Source organism: Gorilla gorilla, chromosome 14, assembly GCF_029281585.2.
Source record: "Gorilla gorilla gorilla isolate KB3781 chromosome 14, NHGRI_mGorGor1-v2.1_pri, whole genome shotgun sequence".
In the NCBI taxonomy this organism is placed as follows: Eukaryota; Metazoa; Chordata; class Mammalia; order Primates; family Hominidae; genus Gorilla; species Gorilla gorilla.
Window position 1 is genome coordinate 63,233,700 of NC_073238.2, and position 27,058 is coordinate 63,260,757.

The following is a 27,058-nucleotide window of genomic DNA, read 5'->3' on the forward strand; positions in this document are numbered from 1 at the left end:
ATCCAATTGGTTGAGCCCAGATCATGTGCCCATCCCCCAGGGCAAAAGAGCATGGATTCTTTTCCATTTCCTTAGAGGCAGGGATGTACTCTCTCTGCCATTAAGAAGACACATGTGGGAGAAAGCTAATCCCCTTAAATGAAATCAGGATGCTATGGAAAGGAGATTGATGTAGGGCTGCCAAACACAATAGATGACCACCATTTCCTACCCATTATCTTGTGTTTCAAAATCCATGACTAATCCTTTTGATATCACCATTCTCGTAACCCCACATTTTTATTGTATCTCATAACCCCCCAGCTTACCTTTATTCACCTTTAATCCACATCTTTTGAAAGGATATTAATTTGGGGCTGAATCACCAATGGTTTGGGATTTTTAAAACTATTTTTCAAATCAATTTCATAACCTGCAAAATATTTCACGGTTGTGAAGTGTGAAGACAGTCTATCACCATCCCCTGCAGAAGAAGTCCAAATGAGACATTACCTTCCCAGGCACCGAGTTGGTTCCTCAGGTTAGGACATTGGGTTTCTAGTACACATCTGGGACAAATAAAGGTTTTGTTTTTTTCTTAAGCTTCTAATTTATAGGTCAACAAAACAGCATGTTCTCCACAAAAATGCTCTTAAGATGCATGGTATTTCTCTAGTGAGACAAACATGCCATTTAATAGTCATCAGATATTTATAAGGTGACAATTCATTCACTTCACTGTTGCCCCATTGCTGTTCAGGAAAGGCTTCAAAGTCCAGCCTTCATTCCTGGCTCTTCCGTGCCAGGCAAACCTCCTTGCCAGGAGTCTTCACTGAGGTTACTCTTCACAGTGCCTGCTGTGGCAAACGAAGCCACATCGTGGCACATGGCACCTATCAGTGACTTGGTATTAAGACCAAAGTTGACATTTGGTAAACAAGTCTGCTGCCTTCAATTCCCCTCGAATCACTTTTCCTTTTACACAATCATTTGGTCATGGTAATGGAGTCCACACAGAAGAGTGGTAAAAACAGTGGCATTTCTCTGAGCCAGCATCAACCTGCAGAATAGGAATAGGACTCTCACTTCTTTTGTGCCACAGGCCTACAAACGCTGACCCTCCCTCTCCAGAGCCCTGCTTCAGAATAGGCACAGCCTTTCTGTCTCCTGGAGACAAAAACTTACACCAGCTCCTGCGACGATCTGGGATGTATTATGTAATGCTTACTCTGTATTACCTGTGGTGAGTCACCATGTCATTTTGCACTTGTCTATACCAAATAAATCCTTAACAAAAATGCACAAAGTTGCTGATGGAAGAGGAAGCTGTTGATAACTTTCTTTCCATCATTCGGAGCCACATCACATAACTTGTCCTGTGTTATTTTTTGGAAGTAGTTTTATTCCTGGCTTGTTGGTCTCTGGCTACTTATCTTACTGTAGTATATCTCATTAGGAGATAAAAGAGATCAGATTCTATTTGTTATGCCTTATTTGTCATCCTTAGAAACACAACACAGCATTCACATATCACATACCATGGGACTGTTAAAAAATATAAAAACAAAGTCTATTCTGCCTCATACAAGCTCAATAAATACTTGTTGACAGACTGCCAAACTCTATCCAAAAACAGAAGAAATGCCAATTATGCAATGATTCCTCTTTATAACAAATACAAGGGCATTCATTAATTCACTCACTAAATTTATTGAGTGCCACCATGCCAAGCACTGGGCTAGACACAGGGGAAATAATAATACACAAATCATTCCCCTGCTCTCCTGGAACAACAAATATTAACAAGAACTACACAGATAAGACAAACTGCAGTGATGACCAATGTTAGGAGGAGATGCAAAAGGCCACACAAGACTACGAATGGGAGCTGATTAGTTTGGCAGGTCAGGAGAGTCTCCCTGAAGAAATGGTACTTGAACTGAGATCAGAAAAGTGAAGGGAGGATATTAAGCTGAACAGAGAAGAGCACCCAAGGCTAAGAAAATAGCCTTGGGGTAGGAGGAAGCTTTGATGGCAAGCACAAAGAACTGGAAGGTCTTTGTGCCTGCACAGAGAGAGTGAGGGGAAGTGGGCTGGACAGGAGCCTGAAAACCTAGCTACATATCTTGCCAAGGATTGTCTTCTCCTAAGAACTACGGATTGAAAGATCTCTTAGATTGAAACAAGAAGGCCAGGACTGGGTTTGAGAATGGGAAGCGTGAAAACTGTGGGCACCAGTCATTTTCCCTCACAAGCTTTTTGGAGCCTTAGAGTAGACATGGGAATAGCATGGATGAAAGACACCATTGGGGGTGCAAGGCCTTCCAGGTGTCCCTTCTGTTTCTCCTGTGTCTTGGGGTGTCAGCCATGGCCAGCACTTGTCAGAGTGACCAAGTCTTTAAATGTGAAAGTCACTGTACCATGGGGTTTCCAGGATTTCTTCTCCCACCCCACATGAGGTCAGCAGTTCTGCCAATCAGCAGCCCTCATGGCCCAGGCCTGACGTCCAATATCTGAATGGTGAAATTGTTGCTGGATTATGTTGAGGATTCTCTGAGTCTCTGTTGCAGAACCTAGGATTTCTCTGTTACGTCCTTTTAGGGGCTTTCCATCAGCAGGCCTGGCTGTTGCTGGCAGGCAGGCTGGCTGATTGCAGAAGCACAAGGATTTAGAAAAAGGGTTAGTAATATAAAAAGATTTTTGTATTGAAAGCACCACTCTGGCTCCAGTGTGTAGGACAGATTAGAGGGGGCTCACAATGGGGATGATGAAACCAATTAGGAGGTGATTGTGGCTTAAACCAGTGTGGAAGTGAAAGAGACAAAGTGCACAGAGTCAAGGGACATTTAGGAGTATAAATGTAAACGGAGCTTGGTAGCTGATATAGAAATGAGATTCTAGGCTTATGATTCACACAACTAGATGAAGTCCCCAAACTCATTAAAAACTTATAACAGTGTTATTCTCAAGAATAGGGGACATGGGAAGAGGACAAGATTTGGTCCTGGGTACATGCATCATCAAAAGAAAAATCTTTTAAAGGTGAAATATTTTTCATGCTGATAAATAATCATGGCAGTTGTGTCAACAGTAGAGAGAAGTATGTAGAAACTGAATGGGGAAACTGAGTGGGAAGAGGCTGAGCCGGTGAGGAAAGACAAAGCTGCAATAGAAGCCACAGGTAGTTATTTTAAATAACTGTTTACTTAATAATTTAATGATATTGAATAAATTGGATTAAAACACAATTTTATAACAACTACAGAGTAATGCACATAAAGAAGCTATGTAGGCTGGTCATGGTGCCTTACACCTGTAATCCCAGCACTTTTGGAGGCTGAAGCAGGTGCATCACTGGAGCCCAGGAGCTCAAGACCAGCCTGAGCAAACCCCATCTCTACAAAAATATAAAAATTAGCCAGGTATGGTGGGGCATGCCTGTAGTCCCAGCTACTCAGGAGGCTGAGGTGGGAGGATCAGCTGAGCCTGGGGAAGTCAAAGCTGCAGTGAGCTGTGATTGCACCACTGCACTCCAGCCTGGGTAACAGAGTGAGACTCTGTCTCAAAAAAAAGAAAGAAGCTATACAGATAAACATGGAAGAGGTGCTAAATGGAATTCTCATGTATTCATCATTGATCAATTTATTTATTTATCTATTTATTTCAATTTATTTTAATAAAAAACAAAGGCAGGGTCCCACTGTATTGCTCAGGCTGGTCTCAAATTCCTGAGCTCAAGCAATCCTCCCGCCTCAGCCTCCCAAAGTACTGAGATTATGGTGAGCCACTATACCCGGCCATTGATCAATTTTTAACATTTTTGCTCTGAAGCCAAGTAAGGCAGAGAAACTAGGGGACCCTAACAGATGACAACAACTGGTGTTCAGAGGTCAGGCTCCACAGAACACCAGCATTGCTCCAGGGATGGTTAATTCTTATTTTGTGGGTATGCACCAAACCCCCTCCAGCGTCTCTGAGGTCTGTTCCACTCCTGAAATTTGATGACACTGAATTTACTCCAAACAGGACTCAAAACACCGGGCGTCGGAACATCTCTGATGGCTCAGTACATTTTTGGTCTAGCAAGTGTGTATCACATCTTCCTTCTTAAGGCCACTTGCTTAAGTTGGTGTAAAATTGGAGTCCTGGGCATATCCAGCTGGAAATTTCCTAGTAAAACTGAGGAATTCGAGAGGTGATGGTGTAACAAAAGGGAAGAGAAGGAAGGGATGCTGCAGCAATACAGCACACAGCTGGAGCTGCACCACAGGTCCCAGCCTAAGGCTCTGCCCTCCCACTCCAGTTGTTCAGTCAGCACTGTATGTCCGGCAGCAGAAACATTCAGAAATTTAAGGTAATTTGGGGGGCATCAATTCCAACTATTTCTAGCAAGTATTATATTATTAGCCCCTTCACTTTTACTAAAATTAATCAGAGTTGAGTTATTTTTATTGAGTGATTATACTCTGATTTCAAATAGTTACTAGAAGGTAAAACTTGGCTTTTGCCTTCAAAGTGATGCTGCATTGTTAATTTTTTTTTTTTTAATGGAGCCTCACTCTGTCACCAGGCTGGAGTGCAGTTGTGCGATCTCTGCTCACTGCAACCTCCACTTCCTGGGTTCAAGCAATCCTCCTGCCTCAGCCTCCTAAGTAGCTAGGACTACAGGCACACGCCACCATGCCCAGCTAATTTTTTTGCATTTTTAGTACAGACGGGATTTCTCCATGTTGGCCAGGACGGTCTCAATCTCTTGACCTCATGATCCGCCCACCTCAGCCTCCCAAAGCGCTAGGATTATATGCATGAGCCACCGCACCCAGCCGCATTGTTAATTTTTAATTGGTTTGCAACATTAGTGTGCCTGTTTACAGATGACAGATCATTGAAAGAGTAACACATTTGTTTATATGTTTGTGTTTGCATATATATATCTGCAAATGAGAAGGAATAAAATCAACTCATTCGCTGAGAAGCAGAAGGACTGTTCTTTTTTTCTTTAGTGACAAGCAGTACAATCTTGTAAGTGGACAAGGTTTTGACATGGGCTGCAGGCTAGAGAAGACAGGCATTGGACTAAATATGGTTCCTGGTATGTTAGTGCTAACTCTGCCCTTTTCACACTGTTCCTCCTACTGCATCAATGTGAGGGGCAACCCTATAACTCCTGCCTGCACTACAGGGGCCATGATGTTGTTCAGCTGTAGACTGATGTTAAATTAAACTACATTTGGCATGAGGATGCCTCCATACTTGAGTCCTTATGTAATGAACTGCAGCCTAACTAAGTGCATAACTAACTGAATGTTTAACTTAGTAGTTACTGAATGTTTAACTTAGTAGTATACTTTGGTTTAACTGAATGTCTAACTTAGTAGTATACTTTTGTAACCGTATGCTTTTGTAAAAAGTATACTGACTTAGTAGTATGCTTTTGAAAAAAGTATACTGACTTAGTAGTATGCTTTTGTAAAAAGTATACTGACTTAGTAGTATGCTTTTGTAAAAAGTATACTTAGTAGTATGCTTTTGTAAAAAGTATACTTAGTAGTATGCTTTTGTAAAAAGTATACTTAGTAGTATGCTTTTGTAAAAAGTATACTTAGTAGTATGCTTTTGTAAAAAGTATACTTAGTAGTATGCTTTTGTAAAAAGTATACTTAGTAGTATGCTTTTGTAAAAAGTATACTTAGTAGTATGCTTTTGTAAAAAGTACACTTACTTAGTAGTATGCTTTTGTAAAAAGTACACTTACTTAGTAGTATGCTTTTGTAAAAAGTATACTTAGTAGTATGCTTTTGTAAAAAGTATACTTAGTAGTATGCTTTTGTAAAAAGTATACTTAGTAGTATGCTTTTGTAAAAAGTATACTTAGTAGTATGCTTTTGTAAAAAGTATACTTAGTAGTATGCTTTTGTAAAAAGTATACTTAGTAGTATGCTTTTGTAAAAAGTATACTTAGTAGTATGCTTTTGTAAAAAGTATACTTAGTAGTATGCTTTTGTAAAAAGTACACTTACTTAGTAGTATGCTTTTGTAAAAAGTACACTTACTTAGTAGTATGCTTTTGTAAAAAGTACACTTACTTAGTAGTATGCTTTTGTAAAAAGTACACTTACTTAGTAGTATGCTTTTGTAAAAAGTATACTTACTTAGTAGTATACTTAGTAGTATATTTACTTAGTAGTATATTTTTGTAACGGTATACTTTTGTAAAAGTAGTATACTTTCGTATACTTTTATACTAAGTTAAACTGAATGTTTAACTTAGTAGTATATTTTGTAACAGGTAGCTGAGTCTCAGCCAATCACAGCAGCTAAGCTGTCATCAATTGCAGATAGCCAATTGATCAGATCATGTACAAATGAGGCAAACACTAAGCTGTAACCAATCAAGCTGCTTCTATACCTCACTTCTGTTTTCTGTCCATAAATGCTGCCTGCCCACATTGTGCAGCAGAGCTCTGAACCTCTTCTGATTTTGAGGGCTGCCTGACTGGCAAATCATTCTTTGCTCAATTAAACACTACTACATTTAATTTTTCTAAAGTTTTTCCTTTAACACTGAGAACTCTAGGATCATTTTAGAAAAAAAATATATATATAGTATTTTATTTCTTAATGCAAGCATTAAAGGGTGACATTAAGCTAAATTTAAGTGATATCTGGCATGATACTGAAAACTATGGATCACTGGAGGTCAGGAGGAGTGCCAAGAGAGTGGATGACAGATTTAACAAACAAAACGATCTTGGCAAACTAGAATGATTGATTAAATCTATCAAGTTGATGTTTAATAAAGATAAATATAAGAAATTTCCTTTACATGGAGAAACAAATTCCACAAGCAGAGGTTGGAAGATATATGGTTTAGCAACAACACAGAAAAAAAGTTTCAGGATTTTAGATTATTTGAAATTCAATATGATACAGCTACATAAGAATAATTAGTCTTGAATTCCATTTATAAAATATGATAGTGTCTAGCAAAAGGTAAGTGTTCAGCTCCAGTGAAACCACAACACAATTTTATCATTGTACCCATTTCTGAGGAACACCTTAGGAGGACCTGTTTTAGTTAGCGTATCAGTTCATTTTCTCACTGCTATAGAGAACTACCTGAAACGGGGTAATTTATGAAGAAAAGAGGTTCAATTGGCTCACAGTTCCACAGGCTGTACAGGAAGCATGGCTGAGAGGCCTCAGAAAACTTACAATCCTGGTGGAGATGAAGGGGAAGCAAGCGTGTCTTAGCATGGTGGAGCAGGAGACAGAGAGTGAAGGGGGAAGTGCTACACACTTTTAAATAACCAGATCTTGTGAGAACTCACTCACTATCATGAGAACAGCTAGGGAGAAATTCGACCCATTATCCAATCACCTCCCACCAGGTCCCTCCCCCAACACTGGGAATTACAATTCAACATGAGATTTGGGTGAAGACACAGAGACAAACTATATCATTCTGCCCCTTGGCCCTCCTAAATCTCATGTCCTCACATTTCAAAACACAATAATGCCTTCCAAGCAGTCCCCCAAAGTCTGAACTCATTCCAGCATTAAAAGTACAAATCCAAAGTCTTTGGATTTTACCAGTCTGTAAAATCAAAAACAAGTTAGCTACATCCAAGATATAATGAGGGTAAATGCTCCCATTCCAAACTGGAGAAACTAGCCAAAACAAAGGGGCTTACAGGTACGTTGTAAGTCCAAAACCCAGCAGGGCAGTCATTAAATCTTTAAGCTCCAAAATAATCTCCTTAGGCTCCATGTCTCGCATCCAGGGCATGCTGATACCATGGGGTAGGTGCCAAGGACTTGGGCAGTTCCACCTGCCCCTGTGGCTCTGCAGGGTACAACCCCCACAGATGCTTTCTTGGGCCAGTTTTGAGTGCCTGCAGCCTTTCCAGACACATAGTGCAAGCTGTTGGGGAATCTACCATTCTGGGGTCTGGAGAACAGTGGCCCTCTTCTCACAGCTCCACTAGGTGGTGCCCCAGTAAGGATTCTGTGTGGGGGCTCTAACCCCATATTTTCCCACCACACTGCCCTAGTAAAGATTCTCCACAGTGGCTCTGCCCCTGCAGCAGATCTGCCTGGACATCCAAGCATTTCCATACATCATCTGAAATCTAGGTTGAGGCTTGCAAACCACAGCTCTTGCCTTCTGCACACCTGCAGGCCAAACACCACATGGAAGCCACCAAGGGTTGGAAGCTTGGGGCTTGCACTATCTGAAGTAATGGCCTGAGATCTACCTTGGTCCCTTTTAACCACAGCTGGAGCTGAGGTGGCTGGGATGCAGGATGCCATGTTCCAAGGCGGCACAGAGTAGCAGGGGCCCTGTGCCTGGTCCATAAAACCATTTTTCTCTACTAGGCCTCCAGGCCTGTGATGGTAGGGGCTGCCACTAGAGTCTCTGAAATGCCTTGGAGGCATTTTCCCCATTGTGTTGGCTATTAACATTTGGCTCTTCTTATGCAAGTTTCTGTAGCCTTGAATTCCTCCCAAGAAAACGGGTTGTTCCTCTCCACCACATGGTTGGGCTGCAAATTTTCTAAACTTTTATGCTCTGCTTCCCTTTTAAATATAAGTTCTAATTTCAGGTCATTTTTTGTTTATGCAAATGAGAATAGGCTTTTAGAAGCAGCCAGGCCACTGCTTGAATGCTTTGTTGCTTAGAAATTTATTCTGCCAGATACCCTAAATCATCTCTCTCAAGTTCAAAGTTCCATAGATCCCTAGAGCAGAGCTGCTAATCTCTTTTCTAAAGTATAGCAAGAGTGACCTTTACTCCAGTTCCCAACAAGTTCCTCATCTCCATCTGAGACAACCTCAGCCTGGACTTCACTATCCATATCACAATCAGCATTTTGGTCACAACCATTCAACAGGTGTCTAGGAAGTTCCAGACTTTGCTGTATCTTCCTGTCTTCTTCTGAGCTCTCCAAACTGTTCCAATCTCTGCCTATTATCCAGTTCCAAAGTCGTTTCCACATTTTCAGGTATCTTTATAGCAATACCACACTTCTGGTACCAATTTTCTAAATGAGTCCGTTCTCACACTGCTATAAAGAACTACCTGAGACTGGATAATTTATGAAGAAAAGAGGTTTAACTGACTCACAGTTCCACAGGCTATACAGGAAGCACGGCTGGGAGGCCTCAGAAAACTTACAGTCATGGTGGAAGGAGAAAGGGAAGCAAGTACATCTTACCATGGTGGAGCAGGAGAGAGAGGGCAAAGGGGGAAGTGCTACACACTTTTAAACAACCAGATTTCATGAGAACTCATTCACTATCACAAGAATAGCAAGCGGGAAATCTGCCCCATGATTCAATCACTGCCCACCAGGTCCCTACCGCAACACTGGGTATTAGAATTCAACATGAGATTTGGGAGGGGACACAGAGCCAAACCATATTAGTTAGGGTAAGTCTAGGCTGCTGATATAATGAGAGACATTGATACAATGGCTTAAGGAACAAAGAAGTTGCTTTCTCTTTTATATAATAGTCCCAGGTGATGTCCTAGGCTGACAGGCAGCTCTGTTTGATGAAGTCCTTCAGGGAACCAGGTTCTTTCCATTACCATTGCCTCATCATTCAACAGAGCGTTGTCATCTACCATGGGGGTGAAACAGGGGCACCACTGTGACCAGGTTACTACAGACAGAATGAAGGAAGGGCATGTAGAATACGTGTCTACTGCTTTAGATGCTGGCCAGGAATTGACAATCATAATTTCCGCTCACATTCCACTGTAACCCACAATATACTCATATCTAACTGCATGGGAGGCTGGGAAAGGTATTTCAGCTATCTTTACTAAAGATGAGTCTACCCAACTATAAGAACAAAAAAAAAAAAAAAGAAGAATGAATGATTTGGGTGGCTAGAGCACAGTCTTTGGCATAACCTCTTGGAGAAACAGCAATCAGAATGATGTAAGAAAGTTCTATATCATGTAAGGAAGAAATGACATCAGAAGAAAATAAGTATTGTGTTTGCCATGGAAGTGATTAGACTAGTTCTGTGTGGCTCTAGGGGATTGAATTAAGAAAAATAGGAAAAGGGCTTTCTAAAATATTAATATCATAATATAAAAGGACCTCCTTCTGGAGTGGAAATTCCCCTTGCTAGAGGATTTCTAGCAGAAACTGGAAGACCTTTGTACTTCCTTTAGGGGTTTTAGTATTTCTTCAAGCATTCTGAATGGCCAAGTTAGATCACTAATGCTGTCTTTCAGCACAGAGATTCTGTGATTCTATCTAAACTTGTGTTTATGGGTCATAGGGTAAGAAAAGGAAATCCCAAAATTTCTTAGGTGCCTACTGTATACAAGTCCTCACAATAATCTTGTGAGGAGGCACTATTCACATATTGCTGATGCTCTGAAGGGTCCACAGTCATTGTCTAAGACTTCAGAGCTATTAAGTGGCATTGCTGGTATAATCACCATCAGTCTGATTGCTAAATCCATGTTTCTACCATGTTGTTGCCTCCCAGAAAGAAGGTCAAGAAAAAATTAAACATTCCCTCTTGTTTTATCATTCCCCTTCATGCTCCCCAAGTCCTTTATCTTATCAGGGCTGACTGCCTGGATGGGACTGGCTGTTCTGCAGAATTTAGCACAACAAGAGAGGATCACTTCAGCATTCAGTCCCTTTTCTAGCTCTTTCTACTGGAGCAAATGACTGATTTGTCACCCACGCTTTTCTTGGTCCAGAGGCAGAGTTGCCTATTCATTTGGAAGAAGCTTCTGCTTCTCTCATTCCTTCCCTAAGAAGAATGCAGGGATTCTCCTGTAACACCAGCCCACATAATAAGGCAGTGAATCATTTTCTGCTGTTACCTGACAGTCTGCTGCCTAAATCTCTTCCATCCTAGTTCTGAGTGTTGTGGGGGGAGAAAAGGTTTAATTTGAAATTAATTCTTAAGCCCTTTTGCATTGAAATGTGGATGTCCAAAGTGAATTAATCATCACCAAAGCTTCCATCATAGAAAATTTGCCCGATTCCCTCCATAGAGAGGATGACTCACATAAGCACCTGTTTTGTCTCCTTAGCAACTGGTCTCTTAGATTTCCCTCTTGTATTTGCATGCAGGCGAGCATAGCAAATTGACTGGGGGAAGGGAAGAGGTTCACAGCATACAGAATGTGCTCTGGGCAGAATGTCACCTGTAACACTGTTTTCCAACCATCTTGTGCTTTATGTACTCACTTTGTGTCTCTGTTATAACCCCAGCATTGATTCAGTCGCAAACTCAGAGTGCAGAGATAAGTCTGGAAAATTACTAATGGCCTCAGGGAAGGTTTGGTGACATACAATAGAAATGAATACTGGTGATATTCTGTATTCATCTGTATATTAAAAATGTGTCTTTCTTGGCTTAAACCTTTGCTGCAATAGGAAGCAGGCACACAACTCTATCAAGAGAGAGGAGAAAAGGGTAGAAGAAGAGAGGTTCAATTAAACCACTTATCTGGCTTTAGCACAGGAAGTAGTAATATTTCAAAAGTTGGTTTTATGTGGTTCTATGTGGTTTTAGTTCTCTTTTTCACAAGAGAGATAAAATGCCCTCTCTTATTGTCATTGTGGTAAAATTTTTAAAAGATATTTGGATCAAGAGCTGGAGACCCATGTCTCAGTACGTTCTCAGCCATAAATGAGCCAGTATCTGTGAATAAATCACTTAGATTCTCTGTGTTTCCTCCCGGAAACTGAGGGATCCAACTACATGACAATATTATCCCTTCCAATTATGAAATTGGAACTCTGTTTTCTGAGTAGCTTAAGGTAGCTTAACACTTAAACTTATTGGGTCAGAGATCATCCAAAATGAAAAGTTACTATTCTTCTCTTTATTTTACAAACGACGTCCAGAGAGATGAAGTTACTTGCCTAAGATCACATAAAATTCAAGTATTTTCACATGCTTATTTATTTGGTTTCTGTTTTTATTATAATGCAACGTGCTATTGTTGCAGTCAAATAGTTCTACCAGACTTGTTATGAAAAATAGTGGTTCCCAATCTGCTCTTATGTCCCAAAGGCAGCTACTTTAAAGCAGGTTTTAGCTGATTCTTTTGGTTATTTACCTCAATATCTCTAAACATTATATTGTTTCAACTTTAGGAATGACCTCAACCACAAAACATAAAGTTTTTATTCCCCCCTTCTCCCTGTGTAGCTGTATCATAATTTTATTTAGTTCAGTTACTGGTATTTATTTGATGACATAAATATTATTCACAGTTGAGCTATGCAGAATATTATGATTAATTTCCCTTTCTGTTTTCTTTTCCCTGGAGTTAATAATTATCACGTTTTCATTCTGCTTAATTTTCTATGAATAATCACAAATTCAACCCAAACTCCCTATAGTTGTGTCTTATAAAGGCTTAACTCATTTTATTGCTTTTCATTTTTGTTGTGCTTCACAGATATTGTGCTTTCTGCAAATTGAAATTTTGTGGCAACCTGCATTGAACAAGTCTATTGGTGCCATTTTTCTAACAGCATGTGCTCATTTTGTGTCTCTGTGGCACATTTTGGTAATTCTCACAATATTTCAAAGTTTTTCATTATTATTGTGTCTGTTGTGGTGATTGGTGATCAGTGATCTTAGGTGTTACTATTGTAATTGTTTTGGGGACCCACAAACCATGCCCGCAAATGACAGTGAGTTTAATCAATAGATGTTGCATGTGTACTGACTGCTCCACTCACTGGCCACTCCCCTGTCTCTCTCCCTCTCCTCCGTGGGCCTCCTTACCCTTTTATTTATTTATTTATTTTAGATGGAGTCTCGCTCTGTCATCCAGGCTAGAGTGCAGTGGTGTGATCTTGGCATATTGCAACCTCCATCTCCCGAGTTCAAGCAATTCTCCTGCCTCAGCCTCCTGAGTAGCTGGGATTACAGGTGCCCACCACCACAGCAGGCTAATTTTTTTTTGTATTTTTAGTAGAGATGGGGTTTCACCATATTGGTCAGGCTGGTTTCGAACTCCTACCTCAAGTGATATGCCCACCTCGGCCTCCCAAAGTGCTAGGATTACAGGCATGAGCCACCGAGCTCGCCGGGCCTCCCTATCTTAAGAGACACGACAATACTGAAATTAGGCCAGTTAATAATCCTACAATGACCTCTAAGTGTTCAAGTGAAAGGAAGAGTTGCATGCCTTTCACTTTAAGTCAAGAGCTAGAAATGACTAAGCTTAGTGAGGAAGGCATGTTGAAAGCTGACACAAGGCCGAAAGCTAGGCCTCTTGTGCCAGTCAGCCAAGCTACAAATGCAAAGGAAAAATTTTTGAAGGAAATTAAAAGTGCCATTCCAGTGACCACACAAATAATAAGAAAGAAAATCAGCCTTATTGCTGATATGGAGAAAGTTTGAGTGGTCTGGATAGAAGAGCAAACCAGCCACAACATTCCCTTAAGCCAAAGTCTAATCCAGCATAAAGTCTAACTCTTTTCAATTCTGTGAAGGCTGAGACAGGTGAGAAAGCTGCTGAAGAAAAGTTTGAAGCTAGAAGAGGTTGATTCATGAGGTTTAAGGAAAGAAGCTGTCCCTATAACATGAACGTGAGAGGAGAAGCAACAGGTGCTGATTGAGAAGCTGTGGCAAGTTTTCCAGAAGATCTAGCTAAGATAATTAATCAAGGTGGCTACACTAAACAACGGATTTTCAATGTAGCTGAAATAGTCTTCTACTGGAAGGAGATGCAATCTAGGATTTTCATAGCTAGAGAGGAGAAGTCAATGCCTAGCTTCAAAGCTTGAAAGGACAGGCTAACTCTCTCATTGGGGGCCAATGCAGCTGGTGATTTTAAGTTGAAGTCAAGGCTCATATACTATTCTGAAAATCCTAGGGCCTTAAGAATTATGCTAAATTGACTCTGCCCATGCTCTATAAATAGAACAAGAAAGCCTGAATGACAGCACATCTGCTTACAGGCTGAGAGAGGCGAGGAAGCTCACTGTTTCAAGCCCACTATTGAGATCTACTCTTCAGAAAAAAAGATTCCTTTGACAACGCACCTGATTACCAAAGAGCTCTGATGGAGATGTACAAAAAGAGTAATGTTTTTTTCATGCCTGTTAACACAATATTTATTCTACAGCCCATGGATCAAGGAGTAATTTTGTCATTCAAGTCTTATTATCGAAGGAATACATTTCATAAGGCTGCGGCTGCCATAAACAGTGATTCCTCTAATGGATCTGAGCAAAGCAAACTGAAAACCTTCTGGAAAGGATTCACCATTCTAGATACCATTATGAACACTTTTAATTCATAAGAGGACGTCAAAATATCAACATGAACAGAAGTCCAGAAAAAGTTGATTCCAACTCTTATGGATGACTCTGAGTAGTTCAAGACTTCAGTGAAGGAAGTAACTGCAGATGTGATAGAAATAACAAGAGAATTAGAATTAGAAGTGGAGCCTGAAGATTTGACTGTATTGCTGCAATCTCAGGATAAAACTTGAACAGATGAGGAATTGCTTCTTACGGATGAGCAAAGAAAGTTGTTTCTTTGCTGGGTGTGGTGTCTCATGCCTGTAATCCCAGAACTTTGGGAGGCCGAGGTGGGTGGATCACGAGGTCAGGAGATTGAGACCATCCTGGCTAACACGGTGAAACCCCGTCTGTACTAAAAATACAAAAAATTAGCCGGGCATGGTGGCGGGTGCCTGTAGTCCCAGCTACTCAGGAGGCCGAGGCAGGAGAATGGCGTGAACCCAGGAGGTAGACCTTGCAGTGAGCTGAGACCCTACCACTGCACTCCAGCCTGGGCAACAGAGAGAGATTCCATCTCAAAAAAAAAAAAAGAAAAGAAAAGAAAGTGGTTTCTTGAGATGGCATCTACTTCTGGTAGAGATACTGTGAACATTGTTGAAATGATAACAAAGAATTTAGAATATTACATAAACTTAGCTGATGAAGCAGTGGCAAGGTTTGAGAAGATTTGACTCCAATTTTGAAAAAAGTTCCACTGTGGGTAAAATGCTTTCAAACAGCATTGCATGCTAGAGAGATAATTTTATGAAAGGAAGAGTCAATTGATACAGCAAACATAATTATTGTTGTACTTTAAGAAATTGCCATAGTCACCCCAACCTTCAGTAACCACCACCTTGGTCAGTCAGTATCCATCAACACCAAGGCAAGGCCCTCCATCAGCAAAATTGTGACTCACTGAAGGCTCAGATTGTTGTTAGCACTTTTTTAGCAATAAAATATTTTTAATTAGACATAATGCTATTGCACACTTTAAAGACTACAATATGGTATAAGGGTATGAACTGGGAAACCAAAAACTTATGTGACTCATATTATTGCAATATTTGCTTTATTGCAGTGGTCTGGAACCAAACCCACAATATCTTCGAGGTATGCCTGTATGTTTAAACACATATAGGTGTGGTACAAGCTTTATCTTCTTGAAGGTGTATTTCCCAGAACCTTCTGATCTGTTACAGGCTGGACCAGTGTTCTCAAAGTCTGTTCTACAGTGGTCAACGTGAGCTCTCTGTTGATTATTCTCCTGGGAGTACCTTTCACCTCCCTCTTATGTTGAGTGTTCAGTTTGTTGGATCCTACACCTTCTTCTTTCTTGGTTTAATCCTTAATTTTGGCAAAACACTTCCTCCAGTGAGTTCCTAAGAAAACGTACATGGGGGAGAAATTTTTCAAGGTCTTGCATGTCTGAAATGTTTTTATTCTATCCTCACAGAAGGTTGATAGTTTTTCTGGGTATGGAATTCTAGATATAAAATTGTTTTTTGCCCACAGAATTGTGAAAGCACTTGTGCCTGTTAATATGATCCGGTGGTGCTGTTGAGATGGCTACTACTCTTTAATTATTTGTAAAGAAATACTCTCTGACTTGATGCAGAGGTTCACAGGGTCTTTTAGAGATCACGAGAATATTTTGCATGTGTCACCTTGACTCATTTGCAACTTTTCCTATAACTGCCATTGACTGCTTATTTGTCATAGGGCTCTTGGTTTCTATTTTTCTTCAGATTCATCTACAATAAAATTATGACTACCACATAGACTTACTACTTTCACGGTGATATGAATTTGAATGAAATAACAAGCATGCCCTGAGGCATTTGCTTGATAAATAATATTTGCTTGATAAATAGTATTTGGACTCTCACAGAAATATGACAGAATATTTTTCCCTAATTCCCACTGACTTCCTTCACAAGAACTTTAATAAAAAGTAACAAATAGCCAATGATAACAATTTTCCAATAAGAGTTTTCATTGAGGATATATTAATAGCACTAAAATACTATCTATTGGTTAGAGTCTTTTACATTGTTTTAATATATGTAAATACCACATACCCAAAAATGATGCTGGTTGAGAGAATTGAAGAAAAAGGCAAATACATATTTTCCTCTTTCCCAAAATCCCTTGAAATAACAAAAAAAAAAAAAACTTTTAAGAGGACAAAAAAGGAATAAATTATAATGTCACTGGAGGACAGAAGGAGGCTACCAACAGTGGCCCAGAGTATAAAAGAATTCTTGGAGGTGAGAAATCAGGTGAAAACTGCAACTACAATACAACCGTAAAACCCTTAAGAGATGATTGTAGTTAACTTTATGCTAATAAACTTGAAATTAATAAAATTCACATAAGAAGAAATAGAAAGTGAGTGAATCCTCAATAAGAAATTGAATAAGTAATCCAATAACTCCCCCATCCACTACCCCCTTTTATTTCTGGCTTCTTTGCTTAACATTATGTTTGTAAGATTTATCTATATTGCCTGTAGCAGTAAGTTGTTATTTTTATTGCTGCATAGTATCCACTTTGTGAATAAAAGTTCTTTGTCTGTTGTACTACTGAGGATGTTGGGCTGTTCCCAGTGTGGGATTATTATAAATATTCCTAAAATGAACATTTATGTACCAATATCCAACATTTTAAAGGACGTATGTATGCATTCCTGCATATACCCAGTAGTAAAACTGCTAATTCCAGTAATGAAATTGGAGTATATACATATGTTCAATTTTAGTAGATACTGCTTAACAATTTTCTAAAGGACTATACAAATTTATATTTTTACCAGCAGTGTTTGTGATTCCAGTTTCTCCACATCCTTATCAACACTTGGTATTGTCAATTTTTAAAATCTTAGGCATTCTGGTAAGCATGTCATGTGATCTTTTATTTTTTTGAGACAGAGTCTCGCTCTGTTGCCAGGGTGGAGTGCGGTGGCACGATCTTGGCTCACGGAAACCTCTGCTTCCCGGATTCAAGTGATTCTCCTGACTCAGCCTCTTGAGTAGCATGCCACCACGCCCAGTTGGGTGTTTTTGTTTTTTTGTTTTTTTTTTTTTTGAGATGAAGTCTCCAGGCTGGAGTGTGATGGCACAAGCTTGGCTCACTGCAACCTCTGCCTCCCAGGTTCAAGTGATTCTCCTGCCTCAGCCTCCCAAGTAGCTGGAATTACAGGCGCCTGCCACCACGCCTGGCTAGTTTTTGTATTTTTAGTAGAGACAGGATTTCACCATGTTGGCCAGGCTGGTCTTGAACTCCTGACCTCAGGTGATCCACCCGCCTTGGCCTCCCAAAGTGCTGGGATTACAGGCATGAGCCACCATGCCCAGCCTAATTTTTATATTTTTAGTAGAGATGGAGTTTCACCATGTTGCCCAAGATGATCTCGATCTCTTGACCTCCTGATCTGCCTGCCTCGGCCTCCCAAAGTGCTGGGATTAGAGGTGTGAGCCACTGTGCCCAGCCATAGTGTGATCTTATCATGGTTCTAATTTGTGTTTATCTGAGACTAATTTTATTGAGCACATTTTCATGTATCTTTTGGCCATTTGTATATCCTCTCTTGTGAAATACCTGCTCAAAATTTTTGTCCATTTTCTGGGGAAAAAGACAAGTAATACGGCAAGTAATACCCATCTTTTCTTACTGATTTATAGGAATTATTATATATATACATATATGTATGTGTGTATATACACGTATGTATATGTGTGTGTATATATGTATACATAAGAACGCATATCTCCTGGATGTCTCAAATACATGTATTAGAAATATCCCTCTCTGAGGCTTGCTTTTTTTACTGTCATCATTTTTGGTGAAGAAAAGTTCTCAATTTTAATAAAGTCCTATATAATTTTCCTTTATGCCTAATGTTTTTGATGTCCCATAGTAGATATATTTGCATATTCCAACTTTACATTCTGATGCTATCTTCACATTTACATCCACAGTCAATTTGGAATTGGTCTTAATGAATGGTGCAATGTAGAAATCAACATTTATCTTTTCCATGTGGCTAGCCAATTGACTCAGCATCGTTTATCGAAAAGACTAAACTTTCCACACTGCTTTGCAGTAACAATCTTTGTCATAAATCAAATGACAGGCTAGGCACAGTGACTCATGCTTGTAATCTCAGCACTTTGGGAGGCCGAGGCGGGCGGATCACCTGAGGTCAAGAGTTCGAGACTAGCCTGGCCAACATGGCGAACCCTGTCTCTACTAAAAATACAAAAATTAGCCTGGCACGGGGCACACATCTGTAGTCCCAGCTACTTGGGAGCCTGAGGCAAAAGAATCGCTAGAACCGGGAGGCAGAGGTGGCAGTAAGCCAGAATCACACCACTGCACTACAGCCTGGGTGACAGAACGAGACTCCATCTCAAAATAAATAAATAAAATGACATAATATGTGGTCTATTTCTGAACTCTGTGATCTTTTTTTTTCTGCCATTGATCTATTTGTCCCTCTTTGCACCTTTACTGTTAATTACTGCAGCATTGTATAAATCTTGGTATCTGTCATTGTAAGTTTCCAATTTTGTTCTTCAAGATTTTCTTGAGTACTCTTGACCCTTAGTTGTTCCACATAAAATTTAGAAGCAACCTGTCATTTTACACACACACACTGTGTGGTTTTGATTGGAATCGCATTAAATTGATGAATCAATTTAGGAGAGTTGACAACTTTTCTTTTTTTTTGTTTTTTTGAGACAGAGTCTCGCTGTTATCAGCCTGGGCTGGAATGCAACGGTGCGATCTCGGCTCACTACAACCTCTGCCTCCCGGGTTCCAGCAATTCTCCGGCCTCAGCCTCCCAAGTAGCTGAGATTACAGGCTCCCACCACAACGCCCAGATAATTTTTGTATTTTTTAGTAGAGACGGGGTTTCACCACGTTGGCCAGGCTGGTCTCGAACTCCTGACCTCAGGTGATCCACCCACCCCGGCCTCCCAAAGTGCTGAGATTACAGGCATAAGCCACCGTGCCTGGCGACAACTTTTCAATATTGAGTCTCCCAATCCATGAATGTGATATATTTCTCTGTTATTTAGTTTTTTTTAATTTCTTTCTATAATGTTTTGTGGTTTTTCAGTGTAGAAGCCTTACACATATTTTATGTGTAAGATAAATAATGTTTTATGTTCATATAAATGGTGTTATCAAATTCTATTTCTAGTTGTTTGTTTCTATTATATAGATGTACAGTTGATTTTTGTACGTTCACCTTGTGACCAGAGACCTTGTAGAATTACTATTTCAATTACAATAATTTCTCTTTAAGGCTTTTCCGTGTTCTCAACCACATCATGTGCAAATTATAATGACTTTGGTTTTTTTTACAATCTTTATCATATTTCTTTTATTTTCTGTCTTATTTTATTGGCTGGCATGTCTAGGACAATGTTGATTAGTCCTGGTGATAGCAGACGTTGCTGTCTCATTGCTCATCTCAGGAGAAAAACTTTTAATATTTTTAAATTAAGTATAATGTCTGCTCTAGGTTTTTGCAGAAAATTTTTTAAATTTCAGATTAAAGAAATCCTCTTCTATTTCTGGATTCTTACAATTCCTTAAAGTGCTGAATGTTACCAAGTAATTATTCTGCATCTTTTGAGAGGACTATATAATTTTTCCATTTTATTCTGTTAAGGTAGAAAATTGCACTGATAATTTTTCTAATATTAAGCAACCTTGCATTCCTAGAATAAATTCAACTTGATCATGATGTATTTTATATATAATGCCTAATTCTGTTTGTAAATACTTTGCATATTGTTTTTGCATCTGTGACAATGAATGTGAATAAACTGTAATATTTCTTTCTTATCCTAATTTTATCAGATTTTTATATCAAGGGATATCTCTGGAAGCTTGGCCCTTAAAATCCTGACCGCTTTGGTTGCTCTCTGATGTCTTCTGATAGCTAGATTTTTTTTAATGCTATCGAGTTTTATAATTATTCTCAGGGTAGTGTTTGTGTGATACAACTAGTCATGCATAGCCAGAAACAAAACTTTTGCCTTTTGCAAACCTGATAAGCAAATGAAACTTCAAACAAATATATAACTTTTAGTTAATCTTCTGACCTGGTTCAGTTCCTGAAAAATTCTTGGGTTGCCAAAAGTATAGTTTTGACTTTCAGTGCCATTTAGTGCCCTAATCTGTTAAAACAGTTGTAGGAAAATAAATACAATTTAATTACAATCATAATATTTTATCCCTTTAAAGTGAAGAAAAAAAGGAATTTAGTTGGAAAATGTTAATGTGGCGAAGTCTGTGATCTTTTTCAAGTATTAATTAATTACTATATTAATTAGTTAGTAATATATTAAGTAATTGCTGTATAATTACAGTAAGGAACACTGTAGCATTCTCAATGATGGGACTCAAAAATTTCACTGGATGAAAAGAAGGAGGATTCAACTATTCATATCTGACAATTCTCAGTAAGAGAAAGATTATGTGGCAGAAGGATGGTCAAATTACACCCATTAATTTTAAGTGGTTGCTAAATACATTTCTTGCATTTGGCTAAGAAATAGGACATGCATCCTATAGTAATGAAATATATGGTAAGGTCAACCTGAAATTGGTATAAACAGTAAAAACTAGGAGAGAGGTGAGGTGAGAGCAGAGAAGTTGAGATAACACTGTCATTTGTTAAACTTCTATGTGCTAAGTGCTGTGCTTGGGGCTTTGCGGGCATTACCTTACTTAATCCCTGCAAACACAATAAGGTATTTTTATCTCCAATTTTACAAGAGGAAATTGAGGCTCAGTAAAAAATAATGACTTCCCAAACATCGTACAGATAGTAAGTGGGATTCAAATTTACCTCTGTTTGACTCTAGAACCTGTGTTCTTTCTAGTAAACCAGGCTGAGATTAAACAGAAGAGAAACCCGGTATTCTTATCAGTGAAGACTAGATGCTCTATTAGGAAGCCCTGCAAAAGAGGTGCTGAAGAAAGAAGCAAGAGTTTAGTTACACGTTTATGATTTGTTGGGTAAGGATTTTATTTTGGGTGTGTGTTTCCTTTGTCTCTGGAATTCCTGGTATATTCTCAAATAAAAACATTTCCTGTTTACTACTGACTGGGCTAACATCCAATAACCAAGCAATGTAAACAAATTCCAACATTTTTCTATCTCATGTAGGGTTAGAGCCCGTATATCTCTGGTTGACTTGCTCAGTGGTTTACAAAATAGTACAGTTAAGTCTACGTCATTGGTTAGGTCTTCATTTCCTAAATGTGTTTTCCAGAACATACTAGTTCTACATATTAATAGCTATTATTCAGGAAAAAAAGTAGGTATCTGGGGTTGGTTCATAGTAAAATATGTTTAATAAACTGTGGATTATACCGAGTGAAACAAATGTCTAGTTTTAAACTTTTCTAACCTTAAAATATTTAGTACGTAGTGTGAATCTTCAAGAGGAGGTATAAGTATTTTCCAAACTTATTTGGCTTCAGAACACTAAGGATTATCTTCTGGAATGGGTGTTATTTAGGCCATGTTTTGGGAAAGAATGAATTAGATGCTTTATAGGCCAATTCGTTTTATAGAAAAATGCTACATCATTGGTCATAAGGGGAAAGGTATAAAAATGTAATCAAAGCAGCCCCATGGACCAACCCTCCTAGTGATGCAGTATAGATCCCATCACAAAAGATTTGGCACAGAGCGTGATTGACTTCCTGAAGAGATACTGTAGAGGAGATTGCTACATGGGAAAGAAGTTGGACAAGATGAACTTTAACTTTTTTCACATGCTAAGATTCTTTGTTTCTATGAAAACCATAATCCCTTTTAGAAAAGCAAATAAACAAAAAGTGGTGTGAAACTGCTATTTATAATAAGAAATGTATATTTAGTCTTTGTCCTGTTGCCTGACACACAGCTCCTAGAACCCTTAGAATCTCCAAACTAATGTGTCTTCTTGTAGGCTAACAAGAGATGACTGGTGGCTAGGGGCTCCTGGATAGCCTCAGGAAGTGGGGGCTGGTTCCCAGGGAAACCAACCATGTCATTAGAATGTTGGAAATTTAAGTCCCATCCCCAGACCTCCTGGAAAAGGAGAGGAGCTAAGGGTTGAATCAATCACCAATGGCCATTGATTTAATTAATCACTCCTATAAAACAAAGCTTCCACACAAACCCAAAGGGATGGGAGTTGAGAGACCTTCCAGGTTGCTAAACATGCAGAGGTGCTAGGAGGGTGGCACACCTGGGGAGGGCATGGAAGCTCCACAACCCCTTCCCCCATACCTTGCCCTATGCACCTTTTCCATCTGGCTATTAATCTGTATCCTTTATAATAATGCCAGTAAATGTAAGTGTTTCCCTGAGTTCTGTGAGTCATTCTAGCAAATGATTGAACCCAAAGACAGGGTAGTGGGAATCTCCAATTTATAGCTGCTTGGTCAGAAGCACAGGTGGCAACCAGTGGCTTTCGATTGGCGTCTGAAGTGGGACAGGTGACCAGGGTGGGAGGGGGGCAGTTTCATGGGACTGAGCCCTTAACCTATGGAGTCTGCTCCATAGGTTAATATCAGAATTGAGTTAAATTGTAGGACACTCTGTCAGTGTCCACTGGAGAATTACTTGGTATCTGGGGAAACAACCCCACACATCTGCTGTGCTGAGACTGTAGTAGAAGAAGAGAGCCAGTTTATTTAGTTGTTTTTGCCCTATTTCATACAAGTGGCATCTTGTAACTATGTGTATTAATTAGGTAAAGTCTCAGCAGTTATAACAAAGAGACACACAATACAATGGTTTAAATAAAATGGAAGTTTATTTCTTATGTAAAACTCCCCAGGGGAGCATTTCAGGTCAGCAGGTTGGCTCCACTCCCCTCCGTGAGCTCCATCAGGGTCCCAGGTTCCCTCCACCTCCTTGGTCTGCTCCCCAGAGCATTGTCTTCCTCTACGCAGCTTAGCCAGCTCACTAGTGTGCCTGCTTTTCACTTCACAGTAAAAGGGAGTCCCAGGCAAGTAATTTTTTTCTTTTAATTAAGTAAGGCTGAAGTTACTTACTTCAATTTGCTCACATTTCATTGGGGACAATTTAATCACATGGCCAAACCTAGGTACAGAGTTGGTTGGGAAGTCCATTCTTAAGCCAGGCAGTTATGTGCACAAGAAAAAGTGGAAAAGAGATTTTGGAAGAACAACTAAGACTCTGCCACACTGTTATTGGGACAAACACCAGTTGATAATCATTACTTGGTCATTACTAACATTTACTAATGAACAGCCAGTTCCGACTGACCAAATCCTTTCAAGAAAAATATTGACTTCCTGTCAGTGTGATACTCAAGTACTCCAACTTTTATGAAGCATGGAAGTTCTCAGAAGAACTCTGGTTATCTGTCAGGGCTGGAGGATCAGTGCAGCAAATCAGGGGAGGTGCAGGGGTCAGTAAACAATTAATAGTCAGTATCCTTTGCAGCTCACTTACTGTCATTCATGTTCCTTCACTAATTTTTTTTAAAAAAATGGTTAAATAGGGGAAGAAAACTGGCAGATCTTAATTTTATGCAACTTCAACTGCATCAGTGTGTGCTATGAGGACAAGTCCATGGGGTACAGTTAAAAAAAAAAAAGGCTTAATAGGAAATCAATCTTTACATAGGAAATACGCAACTCAAAATCTTCTCTTTCTAATGTTCAGGTAGGAACTCAATCAAAAGCAGATGATATATATACAACCGAACAGAGGGCCCTGAAAGCAGATGTGTTGGTTACCAGCCCTGCATTTCACTTCATCCTTTCCTAAGGATGCTGCCACAGGTCCTAGGTATTTGGGGTTCTGCTCCTTTCCTTAGAGTCATTCCCATGCAATGGCAACACTTCCCTTTGCAAAGTCAATGACACTGTCAAGTCTGCCATGTAGCTGAAGTCCATATGGAACATCCTGGGGGGTAAAACCCCCAAAATTATTTATCTGACCACCTGCTTCAGAAATTTCACCATCTCAGATGCAGTATCTGGGGATTTCAAAGTTTCCAAAGTCTTCAAGATGTCCCCGTTAAGATGAAAATAACTCTGGGAGAGAAAAATATCAGAAGCTAATTATCCTCAAACCTGGGCCTTTGGAATCACCTGGAGAGATTTTTCAAAAACACAAATGCTTGGGCCTCATTCTCTCCATGTACTAAGTCAGAATATCTGAAATGGGACCTGGGATTTTCTATTTTATTTTCAGCTTTCTAAATAATTCCATGCCTGGGTTTGGGAACCAGGGACTTAGGACATTCTCAGTTAGTTCAGAGATTCTTCAGCAACTCAGAGTTGTTTTGAGGGATGATGATTTGGGAGAGAGAAAAGGAGAGAGCAGGAATGGGAAAGTTCTGGAAACTTTATGGAAAGGCTCAAAAGGACAAGCATGGTTTCTTCTCAGTCTTGTTTTGCCTTGACTAAAAAATGGCCATTTGTAAAACAATATACAATATTTCATTACCCTTGCCTTATGGAAATGTCTGATCTCATTCTCTTTCTAATCATCAGGAAATATTGTGTCACATTTCATTTATATCCTTTTGTTTTCCCCTAATTTATAAGATCAATGGAACATGGGTATGGGGGTTGGAATAATCTTCTGAATTCCTGGGAGAAATCCTCAAAGGGCCTTGGACTCCATCCTCATTTCCTGGAGGAGAGATGGAACTTCTGGGAGAGTGACTAGTTCCTTAGGACCAGGCATGAGTGAGAAAGGCAACCTAAAGCACTCTGCAGCTTCCATCATCTCTGTGATCAGACCTTCAGATCAGAGACCTTTTCCTTACATCTGACTTCATCTTTTCCTCTTAATATTCAAGTCTGTTTCCCCAGCTTTCTACTCTCTGGAGAGATGGAGAACAGCTGCTTGGGGACCTCTTGATCCCTGAAGCTAAAGAATTCTCCCATTAACATTTTTTTTCCAGACAAAATAACTCTGATTTCCAAAACCTTTTTTATGGTCTCATTTCTTAGTCCTTTATTTTCATAGCTCTCCTTTGGATGTAGTTCTTCCAGTAAGAAATGAATCAATGCCAAATATAACCAAAGAATCCTTTCCTGTTTTCTCTATGTCTTCAATTAAAATGACGAATCTAGTTTTTTAAAAACAGCTTTGCTGGCCATTGCTAATATATTTTCAATAAGTGGTCCCCATGTTCTTGGATTATTGGGGAAAATTACTCTTATAGAGAAAATAGCTTCAGGCTAGAAATCCAGAGACCTGTGTTTTAGACCCAATTTTGTCACAATCAAACTACATAACTTCTTGTTTATTTTTTAAAACGTATTTGGGTCTGTTTGTTTCATCTGTAAAGTGAATCAGATGGACTAGTTGACCTTTAAATTCACTCCTACTCTAAAATTCTTATTTCTGCTTATTTTATTTTGATTCATGTCTGATTTCTCAATAGCAAAACAATCTGAACTCCCACAGCACTTTATTTGTACATCTCTTATAGCTGTGTCACTCTTGTGCCTATAATACAATCATTTCTATTGTATCATGCATGCCATAGCTTTCCTACTAGTTCAAAAAGTACTTAAAGGCAGGACCCAAGTAACTCTATAACTTGCTTTAGCACAGTGCTTTGCCAATAACCATTTGTTGAATGAGTCTATGCATGAATATTTAATGTTCCTCTGCCAAGTAAAGAGTAACATTTTTTGGAGTAGGAAAAATGATGACTGACAATTTTGTCCTCTGTGCCCCTATAGCTCTGTCTGCCCTCTGTGGTGAGATGCCTTCACTATTTGCACTGGCCTCTTGTGGATAATCCATTGCATGTAGAAATGTCAATGACGGGACAGGTAATTGTATATAAACAAGGTTGTTTTCCCCAGGAGAAATTAAGAAACTTCAAAAGATTTGCAGTACAAAAAGAACAAAGACTGCAGACTGCAGGTTAGAAAGAAGGAAAGGCTAGACAATCAGAGAAGAGTTTGAGCTGAGAAAGAAGTATCTGAAAGTAGAAAAGTACAGAGTTTTTTTCTGAGCAGCCTAAAACCAAGAGATTAAACTCTACCCTGAAGGTTGGGGATAGAAGTGCAATATGTGGGCTCAGGGAAATTGGTGAGAATAGTCTCCGAAGCTGGACCCTTATCAGCTCTGGACACCTGTGATTTCCTAACTTGTAAATACTTTGAACTTCTATTGATTCGCTGCTGGAGAAAACCCATATTACTACAAACCAGAGACCCAAAAGGCCATGGGGTGTCACCATGGTGACAATTTAACCATGAAAGTGACACAAATTATAGTTGGGGGTTGAGTGAGAGATTGAAGGGCTTCTAAGCTGAAAGCCCAACCAAGAGGCCTAAGCTCTGGGGAGGAGATTAATGATGAGTCAACTGCTGCTGCTACCCCCAGCCCAGAAGGCTGGCTTTTGGCACAGCTAACACAGTTGACCATTCTCATGTTCCTATTGACCTAGAAGAAATCTGGTAGGCATAATAAAAGACAGTTTGCAGCTTGTTTTCTCTTTCTAGGTCTCTGACTCAGTGGAATAGAGGCTGATATGGACCAAGACACCATAGATACCGCTGCACACTGCCTTCTATGAGCCAGGGATCCAGGATTGACCTCCAGACCAACCCAGTAAAATTTTGTATATAGAATGACAATGTGTTCTGAGCACCAGTCACACTCCACATCCCATTCCCCTTGTTTTTACTCATATTGAAACAATTTGATGCCACTTCTAGATGAGTTAGAGGCCAAGGACCCTGGACAACAGAACAATAAGCACTTTCTTATC